A 15,968-nucleotide genomic window follows, 5' to 3' on the forward strand; every position below is an offset into this window, starting at 1 on the left:
CCAATCCGATTTGCACACCATTAGTTCACAGAGGATGAAATGAGTGCCTTACAGGATAGTTAAGTTTGTTAAATACTGAGACCTTTGTAAATGAAAAGCCCTGCATATAAAATATTACATCAGAGTTGGCTAACATTCCTGTTTCATGAGTCACTGGTAACACTAAATGTCCTTGAAACTTCACTGTAGATGCTTCCAGACACATACAGTACTTCTTTTTTTCATTGTTTTATTTATGTTTCTATTTGGATGCCAACTCTGCTAGGAAAGAATGTGCAATATTTAGCATCAGAGCAAATGACCTTCATGTACATCAAAAGAGGAACATGAAAAACAGCATTACAGACCAGAGAGAAAATTGCTAAAGTTCAGAAAAACCTGTCTTAAGTCGTTGCTTTTCCCGACTTACTACACTATTATTCAGGACCCTTCACTCACTTTCTCTATTTCTCTTTGATAATGGTCATATTAATTCCTGCTAGAAGCTTCCATTTTTATATGCATTATCAATAAAGAATCAAAATCCACACACATAAAATTTTCATTTTGGAATACTTGAATAATACCTTGATTGTGATTACAAATAGAATAGATAATCGTCTTTGGAAATTAGAGTTTCATTTGAACAGTTAACAGTGGTGCTTTAGAAGCCACTTTTATGATTTTGTCACATGATGCCTAATGGTCCTTTCTGAGTTGATGCTTTAAGTGCTACTCTGGGACTTACCTACAATAAGATGTCATTAAGATAATGAATTGCTCCTCCACCAATTACACAACATAAAACAAGCTAGAAAGCATAAATTTTGTTACTATTATTTGGGTTAGGACTTGCCCCAGCTGCTGTACAAAACTATGGTAGTGAAACAACAGATAGGTACATAAAATCTTAACAGGCATCAGCTTTGTGGTATAGTGGGAAAAGTTGCCACCTGTGGCTCTAACAAACCATATGGGTACCAAATTCCAGTTCCCACTGTTCCACTTTCAATCCAGTTCCCTAATTCTGTACCTGGGAAAGCAGTCGAGGATGGCTAAAGTACTTAGAGTCGTGCGTCTATATGGGAGACCCATAAGAAGCTCCTAGCTTGTAGCTTTGGACTGGCCCAGCTTTGGCTACTGAGGCCTTTTGGGAAATGAACCTGTGGATGGGATGTCTCTGTGTGTGTCTTTCTTCCCTTCCTCTCTTAACCCTTTCAAATAAATACAACTTATAAATGAATGAATAAACAAACAAACAAAAGAGGTATTATGGACATACCTAAGTAATAAAATACTTAGAACATCGTTCCAGATGACTGTGACTTCAAAAATTCCCATGCATAAAATATAATAAGTGGAAAATCCAGTAGCATGCTTCACATTTTCCCTGTAATCTGATAGTAATAAAAATATCATCATAGACAGGTGAACATGAGAAGCATAAGAATGACGCTATAGGCAACAATCTCCAACCTCCGCATTAAAGAGACAACCATTCTACATAAAACAATTGCAAACTGAATATGATCCTAATGAAATTGATATTGGAATTTTTATGGGTTTTGACAGCTATTTGGAAGGCTTAGTTGATTAATTTGTCATAACAAATATCAAAACATATTACAAAGTTGTGAAATGTAATAAGTATGTTAGTGCCAAAGTATACAAGATCGCTGGAGCAAACTGGCAACTCCTAAAGACCCAAACGTTCACGTGTATGCATGTTGAGAAGGGAGATAATCAGGGGGTATGTGTATTGGTATATGAAAGAAAACATTAACATAAGTTGTCAAATAAAGACTTGTTTATTAAATGAAAGGAGTTGGTCCCCTAAATTAAGATAATATTTAATACTACTGAACTATTAATACATATAAAATTAAATTCCAGCATGATTAATTAATAAAGGTATAAAAAATTGTAGTAGAATAACAATAGTTTAATCATGGAAATTGGGACACTTTCAAAAAAGATGTCTAAACCATAAATTGATGAAAATCATTAACACACTAATGCCATAAAAATTCTAAAACTTCTTTTTAGCAAAGATCATGAATAGTAATGACAAATTACAATTATAACAAAAATTTCCAAGGAGCAAAAATACAAAAATAATAGTTACTGGTGTATAAAAAGAGTCCACACATTGCTAAGAAGCAGTACAATTATGTGAGAGGTGGAAGAAAACACTTCAAAAGAGTTAGTCTTTAAGGGTAATCAGAAAAAAAAATAACTAAAATATGTCGTTCTATATGTTGCCTTATCAGAGTATATAAAATTTAACATTTTATGATGTCTACCTTATTGAAAAGAGGATGACCTTAAGGTATTACAGCATTAAAGGCCAGATAGAAAATGATCTTGGAAAGGAAGTAGAGAACAATGTCTCAAGGAAAGAGGAAAAACATGGAAGAACTCAAGGCAAAGCGTTATCAACAATAACAAGGTGTTATCAACGATTTTAATGTCTGCCACAGGCTCTCAGTACTGTTCATTGTGCTTCATATTATAAATACTACTGATGATCTTAGTAAAATACTGTATTGGAAGCTGTTATTTGATAAGATAAATACTTCTTATTTATAAGGTAGATGAGCAAAATTTTAAGTGTCATCTTGGTGCAACTACCAAAGAGCAAGAACTTGTCATATAGGCTCTTTAACACCAACTCATAAGAGTTCTCTAATTTTATAAACTTTACCTGACAAAATTCTTTCTCCTCACATCTCTCATAAAAATTTAATTTAAAAAATTAGAACATGGATGAAATTCAGGCCAACAACTTACTGTAAAACAGAAAGTTTTTACTTCTACATGTAATTCAATTATCGGAATCATTTTATCTCCAAAACTAAGACAGCAAATGAAACAGAATACTGGCCTGCAGGAGGAAATTAAAACATTCTCAAAGCTTAGCTATGGAGATATTTCTTTTAAAATTTTTCCCCAGCATTTCACTAGACCTGAAATCACTTTAGCATTCAGTCCATGAATAAAAATTTCAATTTAGTTTCAGTAACTTGGATATTTGAGACAGAATGAACTTGAAATGTGCAAAACAAAAGAAATGTCTGCAAACCTTCCCACTCTTTGCTGGGAAAAACATTGTGCTCAGACTTGGAAAGATTTCCTAACATAATCTAATATTCAAACTAACATTTGGCATTTTTCTCTAGATATGAATTATTCATTTGGTGTTACATGGGTAGCTTTATACTTTTTCTTTCAAAAAAAATCAAAAGTGAGGCTACATTTTAGTTCATTTTGTCCATATAAATGAAAGAAGTAAAAAATAACTTCTTGTATGATTTCTGTGTCAGACCTCAATGTTAATAACTAAGAATGAAACAACAGGGAATGCTGCTGTTTCACTATAAAATCTCTTCTTTGCTTCTTTAATTCTAGCCAGAATCCATCAAATCCACTTTTTGTTTGCTTGTATTAGCTTTACGGATCTTCACAATGCTCACATAATGCCCAGAATTAGTAGACATGTGGGAGTTTACACAGAAATGGTCAAATTATTTCTTTTCTTGCATTCTGACTTTTGAGCTACTAGTAAGGAATAACATGAATGTTAAGATTGCACACTAAATGTTGGTCTTTAAGAGATGTGCTGAGTGAGACAAAGGCAAGGCACAGGCTGGTGTGTGGAAACCAGAGGTGGAGATTTCTGAATCTAAATTAAAACCACAGACCAGCATTTTGAAATGAACTAGTCACTCAGAAGATGTGCACAGATTCCACTGCATTTGGACTACATAATTCAGAATTATTAGTCCAAGATTTCAATATATTGTGCCAAATATATTTTAAGTGTGACTTTTATAATGATTGACTAATGTTAATCATTTATACTGTAAAATGCACAAAATCTTTTTCTCTGTAGATTTTGCTCCTTAAGACTCTAAGATAAATGACAGTGGGGATGAGGCTTTGAAATTTTCTGAATCTTCAGGAACTAGAAGGAGAATTTTAGAGTAACAGCTTTATAAATGGCTAGCAAATTTACACATTAACACATCCCTAATCATTCAAGGCAATATGATTTTAATTTTTAATAAACATTATATATTTATATAAATAGGTAGACTAATATTTATTATGAGCTTAGCATTCACTTAGTCATATACTTCATTATATTAAAGATTAGTTTTAAAAATCTACTTGTTTAGGGCCCGGCACAATAGCCTAGTGGTTAAAGTCCTCGCCTTCAACGTGCCAGGATCCCATATGGGCGCTGGTTCTAATCCCGGCAGCTCCACTTCCCATCCAGCTTCCTGCTTGTGGCCTGGGAAAGCAGTAGAGGATGACCCAAAACTTTGGGACCCTGCACCCATGTGGGAGACCTGGAAGAAGCTCCTGGCTTCAGACTGGTCATGATGTATTTGTCCATGTGCTTATTAATTAGTACTATCCTTTTCCAGCAAACCAGATGGCAAGGATGATGTGTTTTTTGTGGTTCACTACATATTCAATGTCTCTAGCTTATTCAAGCCTTTAAAGTTGCTCAAGAAATACTGTTTTAACTGACTCTGAAGTTCAATGATTATTTTAAAATTAAAATATCACTACAAAGAAAGATTGTACTTTTTTAGACATCTTCATTATATTTTCTGTTATCTTTCTATGCACATCCCACAGGAAAGAATTGCACAAATAGTTCTTATTTCTTTATGAGGAACCCAAATACTTAAAAGATTTCAAGCTACAGCCATGAGAGACTTTAGGGGTAACATAGAGACATATAGAAATAGGTAGCTAGGTAAAATCCTATGTTATTATTGAAAATTAGTTGTACAGTACATTTAGTTAAATTGGTTTGCTCATATACATCTATGTGACCACTAGATATCATGCCACTGACTGGCATGATTGAGGTAGCAGGCAAGTTCACTTATGGTCATTTACAGGAACTGTTATTTTATTTACTTTTCCCACCAAAGGGAAAAATGCTATACCTCTTTAATGCAGTGAACCACAGTCATATACAATGAACAGGCTAATACAGAAAGTCAAAGCTAAAAGATTAGGCTCAGCATACAATGCACCACTAGAGGTGAGGAAATGGAAATATTAAAATAGAATATATGTACAACCAATTATATATGGAAGCCATCTAGCTAAGATGTAGGATATTCATGATATCTGTATAGAATTATTGTCAACATTATCTTCCTTAGCAATTATCTGTAAAAACATTCTAATATTTGCTTTGTACCTAATCATTAGAAAAAATATTCTAAAAAGACTTATTCTAGTGCTCATCTGCAAATGAGAAAAATATTTTTGTCTACTTGGCATATTTCATAGCAATAAAATTTGCCCAAAATACTACTGCCTTTCCATTTCATGACCTTATAATTCATCATAAATGATGCATACAGTCAAAGATCAGTTAGCAATATCTTTCATGTTCTTGGGGTTGGAGGTTTATTCCCATGATGATGAGATACAATTTTCTTGAGAGCAGAACTGGGATATATATATAAGTTGGGAAAGATTGAGTATTACAATATTAAATCAATTCACAAAGTTTTGCTTCTCAGTTTTTAATTTATAACAATTTATACTCAAATTTAGTGGAAGATTTATTGAAAGCTGTATATTTTGAAGCTAAAATCAAAACTATTCTCATATACAAATTTCAATAGAACAGTAGAATTTATGAAAGTCTCTTGCATTTTAATTTACTATTTAGTATGTTGTAAAACAACTAGACAACCACTGCATAAAAACGGACTTTTTCTTTATTTTCAACTTTAATAACCATTTTTAAGGTTTTTTTTCTAGCACAAATTATTATATATTCTGTAGAAAATAAACAGATTTTAGCAACCTGAATGAAATCACATGCAGTAGAATACTCCCTACATTGAGTCACAATAATTTACAAATTGAACAATAGATGGGATATAGACAGACAAGTCAATAGGGAAGAAGCCGAGGAATCAAATACATAGAAGCATGAAGAATTTTAACCTATGAAAATGTCAATTAAGGTTTATAGGCAAGTAAATGGCTAAAATTAATACCTGTTAACTGCTTTTGGCCTTTAGTCTCAACCTGCCCAGTGATGCATATTAATTAGAAAATATTTCATTACCAACTGGCATCAAAGGATTAATACGTCTGAGAAAGCCTTCCAAACTATAAAGTTATGAAACAGGTTAGCTAGCTCCTTAGCATAGCAAGTGAAAACTAAGCAATTCATTTGAAACTTTAAAAAGAAATATTTAAAGATAAATTGAATAGTGTTTGTAGACCATAATTAAGATAATATATAGATTGTCCCTCCTGTTGATAATGAAAGCACAATTGAAATTAAAATTCACATGAAGGCTGTCTAGCTTTGTGACATACCATCAATTTATTTTCAAATACATGCTTCTCAGAGAATTAACCTGAAGAAAGAACTTAAATTCTCTCTATTTTGTATACATTTATGAATTATCGTATATCAATCATGCTTACGTCTATTTGCAGACTTAAAGACACAGTATAACTATTATAAGACACACTCATGCAGCCCATCACACAAATATAAATATTTATATTTGGAGTTTGAATAAAGTCTGATTAGATTCCTCAGTTCAGCATGCATCTGTGACAAGGAAATACTAGCGTATAGGTTAATATTGTCACATGTAGATACATGTAACTGATCTTAAAAATGTATTTGGTACTTCCAGGTAATAGATAATAAAATTGGCATCTTGATATACCTCCACAGAAACACAGAAAAGCAAAATTAAAACTAAGCAACAATTTTTGTCAGTTGTGGAAATAATAAATTTATCCATCTGTCTAAAGTACAAGGATTTTCTCTTAGGTGCAATACATACTGCATGAGACAGAATTATATAGAAAAACAATAAATACAAGTAACTAATGGAACTCTGAACAAAGAGAGATTCGAAAATGTCAGGCTAATGACATTAGAGTGGAGCTTTGTTCAGGATCAACAGCCAAGTAAATTCCAGTAAAGGCATGGAAAGTGTCAATTTTTCAATATGGACAATCCATAGGGAAAAAAAAGTCCCTAAATTTATAAGAAATTTTATTTCAAGTGGAAATTCTATTTAAATATTATAGAAAATGCTCTCCTTTGAAATTAATAAGCAGTAAATAATTAGTATCTTATCTAATTCTGTAAAGACCATTATTTTTATTTTAATAGCTTGTGTTGAATCTAAACTTTGTCAGTAGTATTTACATTTTGATATTATTTCTTTCAGCCCATAAACATGGAAAAATCTTTCCATTTGTATTTCTGTGTTATTCTATTTCTTTCATTAGCATATTATAATTTTCATTGTGTAAGACATTTATATCAGCATACCCAGTGAACATGAAAGACAAAACAGCCAGCTCATCTAAGCCAACAGAAGACTTTGTGAACCTCATCAAAGATAGAAAGAACAGGGTAAGCAACACTCCAGATCTGGTTCTACAACAAGCACCCAGGTCTGTGAACACAATGAGTTGGACAAGGGCAGCCAAGAGGTCTTAGGTAGAATTCCTTGCTTCTGGTGTTAAAGCCAGCAACTTCTCACAATAATCAGGCTCATTCTTGGGACATTCTTCAGACATTCTTTCCCACATTGGAGCCTCAAAGATGACTTCAAATGACCATCTATATCCCTGGGCACAGATGTGTTCCAATAGCAAGGAAAACCCATTTGCTGACCCCTCCCACCTTCCCACCACAACACAGACAAAAGGAGGAAAATTGAATCATTTGTCTCACCCACTTCTCCCCCAACACTGACCTCTACCTTTGCATCTTCATCAGAGGTCCGCATGGGTCTGCAAACAGCTCAGCTTGGTAAGGGTTACTAAAATTAAAAAAAAAATTAAAATAACTTGCATTACTCATTAAACCTTTTTTTAAAACTTTAGTAGCTGTTACAAATGGGATTTGTCTTATAAGTTTCTTTGTATAGAGACCATTGTTAGAATATAAAGCATTTTGAACAATAAAACAAATAATGGCTATTATAATCAAAACAACATGGTTGCTGTTTGTGTAGCTCATTATTTCCTTAAAAATGCATGTATACTATAATGAAAATAGACACAAGATGGCTGAATAGCAATCTAAAGCCATTTTAAGTTGTATAGAACCCGTTTGTATACAAACTAAAATTGAAATGTCAATGAAGGAGTTGCAGGATGTGTTAAAAAACTTGCATTTTTTTTTCAACATGCTGGTTACTCAATACTATGTCAATTAATTCCATAACATTATGAATTCTTGCTGATGTTACGTTGGGGCTTTTAATTGATTGGGATGATACTCTGCTGGCTCTACTTTCAGACCAGATGGTCTCCCCAACAAGCCGTTGAACTTATCTGGACAATAAGATGCTGGACTCTATGCTTGGTATATGCTTACAATAAAAGAATCTCATGTAAATTTGAACTGTGGTAATGCAACAAGGTGGAGGAACCCACCATGGGAGGAGGGTTTAGGAAGGGGTGGGGGAGAATTCCAGTACCTATAAAACTGTGTCACATAATGCAATGTAATTAATAATAATAATAATAAAGAGGAGAGAAAAAACAAGGAAAAAATGCATGTATGGAATATATGAGATTTATCCATATAAATAGGCATAAATTTAAGATGATATGATGTTATGTACAACATGTTATGTTTTGAATGTTATATGTTGTGTATAAACTAAAATTGAAGTATAGGTGAGGTGGTCACAGAAGGTGGCTAGGAACCCGCATTTACTTTTAACATATTGGTTACTCATTACTATGTCAATTAATTCCATAATGATGTAAATTTTTGCTGATGGTATGTTGGAGCTTTCAATTGACTGGGATGATACTCTGCTGGCTCTGTCATCAGACCAGAGAGGGTATACCTAAGAAGCCTCCCACCATGGTGGATTCCTCCACCTTGTTGCATAACCACAGTTCAAGTTCAATTGAGATTCCCCCATTGCAAGCATATAACAAACATAGAGTCCAGCATCTTATTGTCCAGTCAAGTTCAACGGCTTCTTAGGTAGACCCACTCTGTTGACCAGGGATTTAAATGTGAATCCTGAAGATATGAAACTTTTACAGAAAAATAGAAAAAAATATTGCAAGACATTGGCAAATGCAATAACTTTTGAATAAGATACAAAAAATGCCTCCAAAATAGATCAAGGGTATTATGTTAAACTAAGAAGTTTTGGCACAGCAAAGGAAACAATAAACAGTAAAGAAACAAACAAAATAATGAAAAAATTTGTAAATTATGAATGCAATGAAAACTCAGATCCAGAATATACAAAGATATCAAGAAAGTGAACTAAGCAGACAGTCCAGTTAAGAAATGGATAAAATTATGAAAGATATATTTCAAAAGAAAAAATACAAATGGTTATCCAACACATACAAAAACATTCAGTATCAAAAGTCTTCAGGGAAGATTACCAGATCCTCACCACGTACTATCAACATGAGCAACTAGGACTACATCCCAACTGCCAAGGAGACCATGGGGAATTGGAGTGCCTTCGGAGGCCGAGAACTCTGAGGTCACCCACCCCCATCTGGAGCTTCCACAGCGGATGGAAGAAGTCCAAACTCTGCCGTGCAGGAACCAGCATCATCAGAACGACAACCAGGAGCCCTGAGCGGTCCGCAGAAACAGAAGAATAATAAACTTCCTTCGGTACCAGGGAGGGGAGCTTTCTCTGGTCCTTGCCTGGTTCCGGCTCTGGGTTCCCACCCTCTCTCACAATGACCATTGGGTTCACTCCAGAAACCCCTCAAAACAAACAAACATACAAACAAACAAACAAAAAAAACCTAGAATAGATAGACAGACAACAACAAGGAAAGCATAGAATCAGACAGGAAATGGTCAGCGTGGATTTACTCATACTTCACTAGGTGGGACACAAAGATTAGTTACTCCTCACTAGGGCATTGAAGATTTCTCTGCACACCCCTCCTAAAACTGTTCTGCACCTAAACTGTTGGCACATGTCTTGCTAGAGCTATAAGCCAGTTCAGACCACCCCCAAAAAAACTAAGTTCAGCAAAATCATGCTTCAACACTATAAACAGCTAAATACTAAAAAGAAAATGGACACGAGACAGCTGAATAGTAATCTATAGCCATTTTAAGGTGTATAGAACCCAGTCGTGTATAAACTAAAATTGAAATGTCTATGAAAAAGTCGCAGGATGTGGTTGAGAACCTGCATTTTCTTATTAACATATTGATTAATCAATACCATGTCAATTAACACCATAATGTTGTAAACTGTTGTAAATATTATGTTAGGGCTTTTAATTGATTGGGATCATACTCTGCCGGCTCTACCTTCAGACCAGAGATGGTCTCACCAAGAAACCATTGAACTTACCAGGACAATAAGATGCTGGATTTCATGCTTGGTAGATACCTCTATTGAAAGAATCTCAACTGAATTTGAACTATGGTAATGCAACAAGGTGGAGGAATCCACCGTGGAGGGAGGGTTTGGGGAGGGGCGGGGGGAATCCCAGTGCATATCAAAATGTGTCACATAATGCAATGTAATTAATAAAACTTTAAAAAAAAGTCTTCAGGGAAATGGAAATAGAAACTAATGAGATATTATCTCACTTCAGTTAGACTGACTCTTATCCAAAAGTTAAAAGATAATAGTTGTTCACTAGGAGATGTGATGAGAGAACAAGAAAACATATTCATCTACATACTTATTTACATTTTCTAGTATGTAGGTGGCATTTTAATATTTAAAAAAGAAGAATCATGACACAATGCTGCTGAGAATGAAAATCAGTATAGCTATTATGGAAAATAGTATGAAGATTTCTCAACAAACTAAAAATAGACCTACCATATGTTTCAGCTATTCAACTTCTGGGAATATGTACAGAGGAAATGCAGCTAGCATATGACCAAGATACCAGCCCTCCCACATTCTCTGCAACCCAATTCATGAAATTAAAGATATGGAATCAACCTGATTGTCCATCAGTAGAAGTGTATATAAACATCAAGAAATATCACTCAGCCACTAAAAGAACACTGACATTTGCAACAGGACAAATGAATCTAGAGACCATTGTGCTAAGTGAAATGAGCCACACATGGAAAGAAAAAAGTACCCAATATTTCATATGTTAAATTACATTACTCTATGGATATTTGTATATGTCATAGTAATAAGTATATGTTGATATTTGCTGTTGTCACTGAATTATATCCCTTATATAATACTGTATTATTTACTCAATGATTATTGTCATTCATACTATGTTATATGATATTAACATGTTTATCACTGCTTTCAATAAAATATCATCTAATTATGCAATATTCACATGTGACATGTTTATGACAAAATGTTAAAAAAAATCACTGAATCTTGTGTGCTCATTGAAGACTGCTTTGTACTTTTCTGTTATTTAAAATATTTTTAAATAAAAAGACAAAAATGGCATAATTTGCAAGGATAGCTAAAATCATGTTCTCAAAAATATTTAAAAATATGCTTACCACATAAACTCAAGTAAGCAGTAAACAATATATATTCCACATGTTAAAGAAGAAGGAACTAGGCTTTAACACCCACTGACATGTATGAGAGTCGAATTGGATGTGGGACTGACTGGACTGGCCTGCTGCACATACTGGCAAACCAAGGCAGGGGGCGAGCCTGGTGGGGGTTATTGTGGGTCCCTCCAACCAGGCTGCAGCTCCCACTGGTTTATGTGAGGGCCGAGTATATGCTGGGCAGAATCAGGCTGGACTATAACACCCATTGGTACCAGTGGAAGACAGGGATGGAAACAGAACCAACCCAGCAATTACAACCACCAGCTGATCAGGGCGATGGACTGTGCCAGGCCCTGTGCTTGCTAGTACATACAAGAATCTGGTCTGGGAACACCTCAGACAAAGTTTCTTTGGGGATCTCCCCAGTCGAACTGCTGGACTCAGAACCCTAACCATGACAAGACAGAGGACAGAACAAGTCAATCAACCACCTCAGCTATATGTTGGCAGTGAAAAACTGGGCACACGGAGACTCTAAGATGGACTCTGTCAATCAGTGGATTCTTCAATGACCTCATTGTGCCTGGAGTGGCGAGACTGGCAGCAATTCATAATTGTTGAACTATCAAAACCACTTGAGCAAGACCCTCAGAGCATGCCCCACATTTGGGACCTGGGGCGGGTGGGAGACTGGGTGGGGCTCCTCCCTCAATATCCCCTTTACCTCAGATACTCTGGATGACATTACCTCACTCAATCTATTATTAAGATTTTCCATTATGTTTATTTTACTCTACTATATTTTTTGTTTCTAACATTTCAGTTTGATACAGTTTCAAAAAGTGCTCTTTTTTCCTGTGTAATGTATTCCTTGACCTCCTGTATCTGTTTCTGCTTGTTCTACAGAGCTTTAATATTATTTTAAAAAATTCTTTATCTGGCAGTTCCTCACTGCCTTCATCAGCTAATTCTGATGTTGAGATATTCTTTCACTCTTTTGTAGTGGAGATGTCAATAACCTCATTCATTGCGCCTCTGCCTCTTCTTTTGCCCTTGGCCATTACAAATCAGATTAGCAGATTCTTCTCCTAAGAGCTGACTTGAAAGTTGTGTCATCAACAAGTTTACAGACCTTACTGATAAAGTTAAGCATCCCTAGAATTAATGCTTTCAAATTGTATCACGCATTCCTATGGAAACAGTGCTTTAGTTTTCACAGAAATACAGAAAGGAAAACTATATTAAAAGATATAAGAAGCTAGCGTTTTAAGCAATTGAGGCAGGGCAACAGAAAGAAGAAACACCATGGTGATAAAATACAAAGTTCTCCTTGGGGATACAGACTACCACACAGAATACATACCTTGACATCATTGACATCATTCCTGAAACTCAATTACAATTTTAAAATGACATTTCTTTCTCTGGGAATTAGAAATTATTATGTACAGCAATGTCATGCAAGACTTGCCGCATCAAGGTCTTTGTTCACCCTGTTATAACTCTTCCCATGGGTTCTGTTTAGAATGTAAGCTACAATGTCATAAGCAAATCAGCTGTCTGTATCTATTAATCACACACTTATTTGTCTGTATAAGGCTCTTTCATATATGATAAAAGTCAATGATTACAAAATACAAGCCATAAATCTGAGGGTTAGTTTCAACACTGTAAATTTAGATGTTGGATTAAATAACCTATGGGTCATGTAAAGTTCCAAATATCATATTCCTACCATCTGGTCATGTTCCACTGTAGAATACAACAAAATATTTTCCATGCAGATGAATTTTTAAAAATGATACTCTGATGTTCACTGATATAAACTTTACTTTTAAACCAGCAATATGAAAAAATTTTCTTTTTGTGCCATAAAATTGTTTATTTTTGTTCTTAAATTAAACAAACATAGTGCACTTTTAGCTGGAAACTTCTGAAAATATTCAGATCTAAGCCTTGAAGACACAACGCAAGATTTTGTAGAGACCATAGAAAAAATTTATGTCTAAATATCTGCAGGTAATTAAGTAGTTAGACCACAGCTACTTTTGTAATAAATACATCAGAATATGGCAACTCTTCATCAAATTATCCTCACGTTGTGCTTTATCATGCTGAATCTGGGAATTTCTATCTTAATTCCAGGATTGTGTACATAGTAATCCATTTAAACTGCTTAACCTAAAGATACTATTACATTCATAATCATGCACTGTGCTGAAAATGTAGCTAATATTTTTTTTCTTAAAGTAACATGTTAACTGCCAGGAAAATTTGACTCTCTTTACCCACCTCCACCACATAACTGGCACCTACATTCGTTTTGATCACCCGAACCCCATATGCTATATAGCAAGCGTTAATGAGTTGTCAAGTGGTACACTTGAGATTTGTTATTTGGATGATTCTGTATTAGCCTTTTAAAATGAAGCTAATTAGAGAAGACTCTGAGTGTGGGTTTCACTAGGTATAAAGAAGAGAAGAAACATTATTAAAGTTAAACTTTAATACCGAGAGCTCCTGGAGCCTATTGCTAGACTAGTACAAATTCATGCTGGTTTGTCACATTCAAATCTCAAGGCTCAGGCTTATTTTTGTTCTAAAGATGCACAGAATTTTGGGCACAAGGAAATCAAGAAACTTGAATTTTTGAGCACCAAGTTAACTGCTGAGATTTGATGCCCTGAATGAATTGGGCATTAAAACAAAGTTTAATTGCCATTGTTTTAAATGACAACAAATATTTCATGCTCACAAAAGTCATGTAGAATAGACTGGGTAAATACCAATTCTGCTTCTCTGTCATGCTGTTAAATGAATTATTCATTCAAGCTCAAATAGTTTGTGTTATAACCTACTGTATTCTAGTTACTATAAATCTAAAACTTTTTCAGAGATAAAATCAACTTACCAATTTTTCATTCTTAGATTTTGTTTTAAATTTCACTGCTTTCAATGTCCAATCAAATACTAGTGATAGTTTTCAGCTCAAATGATAAAATGCCTCAACTTCAATTTCAGATATTTTGACTAAAAAGTAGATTTATAAAACAATGAAATGAATATACTCAAATGCCAGAATTCACCAATTATTTTCCTACTTGACTTACCACAAAATGCTTAATTTAGGGAAATATATCATGATGCTTATGAAAATGTCTAAAATTCTTGTACCAAGTCCATATGTCAATGGGGATGTGTATCTGTACTACTCCTAAAAATTATTTTGGAAAACCAAACAGTATTACTAAAGCTATCAGAATAATTCTTTCTCTGCTAAGCATTTAATAGAGTTAAACATATATATAGATATTTATACAAGAAAAATACACATTTCTACTCAGGAAAGCCACTAAACTGAAGAACTACACATCTAAGGGTGGCCCATGAGCCAAATCTACTTCATTGCTTAAACATATACATATACATATACATATAATATGTACATATTATATATACACACATATAATATATTAACATATTTTATATTTAATGTATATTGTAGAAATATATTTACATTTTATATAATTATGTATAAATATATAATGTATAACAAATACATAAATGAATATAGATATATAGATTAAAAATATAGATATATGTTTTTATATATTTATATATGCATATATACAAATATGTTTTTGAACATACACACTTATTCATTTAAAAACTGTCACACTATCATACCACATGTGATTTCTCAGGAAGAAAACATTTGCACCACAATGCCTCAAATACTATCAGAATCCACAGATAATCAAATGGTAGTTTAAATACCTTCTGGCATATTCATATGGTAAAGTGTCATATAACAATGAAAAAATGAACTATGGTTACATGGAATAATATTGAAAAATCTAACGAGGAAAATGCTTAGTGAATACATAAGATAAAAACAAATAAAACATATTGCACAGTTCCTTTTCAGATACTGGCAAAATGACCTTTCGTTACATCCTTGATTCCTTAAGGAAAGTAATGTAATAGTGATTGGATGAATATTAATAGAGTTTGACAATGGAAATCTTAGAATTTAGACACATAAAATCTTTTTAGAAATCATTTTAATGCTTATTTATTTAAACTTTATGAGTCTATTAAAGGAACCCATGATAAGCTGATATTTTATTTGAATATATTCTCAGTAATACTGCTGTGTGACAGTTTTTATGTGTTAAGGAAATAAACCAGGTTGTATGTATTTATATTGTCTCTTACATTCAAGTTTGTATTGATGTGAGGATGCTTCAAAAAGCTCATGGAAAAATAAAATTGAAGTGTAAGCTTAAAAACAAAAAACTTTATGAGTCATAATTTTCTGTGAAATTATAAAATTTTATTAAAAATGTAATCAGGTAAAAACTCATCAGCATATGTTTTGCAGAAGAAAAACATTGTTGAGATTCTTGGTGAGGATCAGACGCATATCTCTGCAGGAATATGGTAAGCAAAATAAGGAAACCCA

This window comes from Ochotona princeps, chromosome 14 (assembly GCF_030435755.1).
Source record: "Ochotona princeps isolate mOchPri1 chromosome 14, mOchPri1.hap1, whole genome shotgun sequence".
In the NCBI taxonomy this organism is placed as follows: Eukaryota; Metazoa; Chordata; class Mammalia; order Lagomorpha; family Ochotonidae; genus Ochotona; species Ochotona princeps.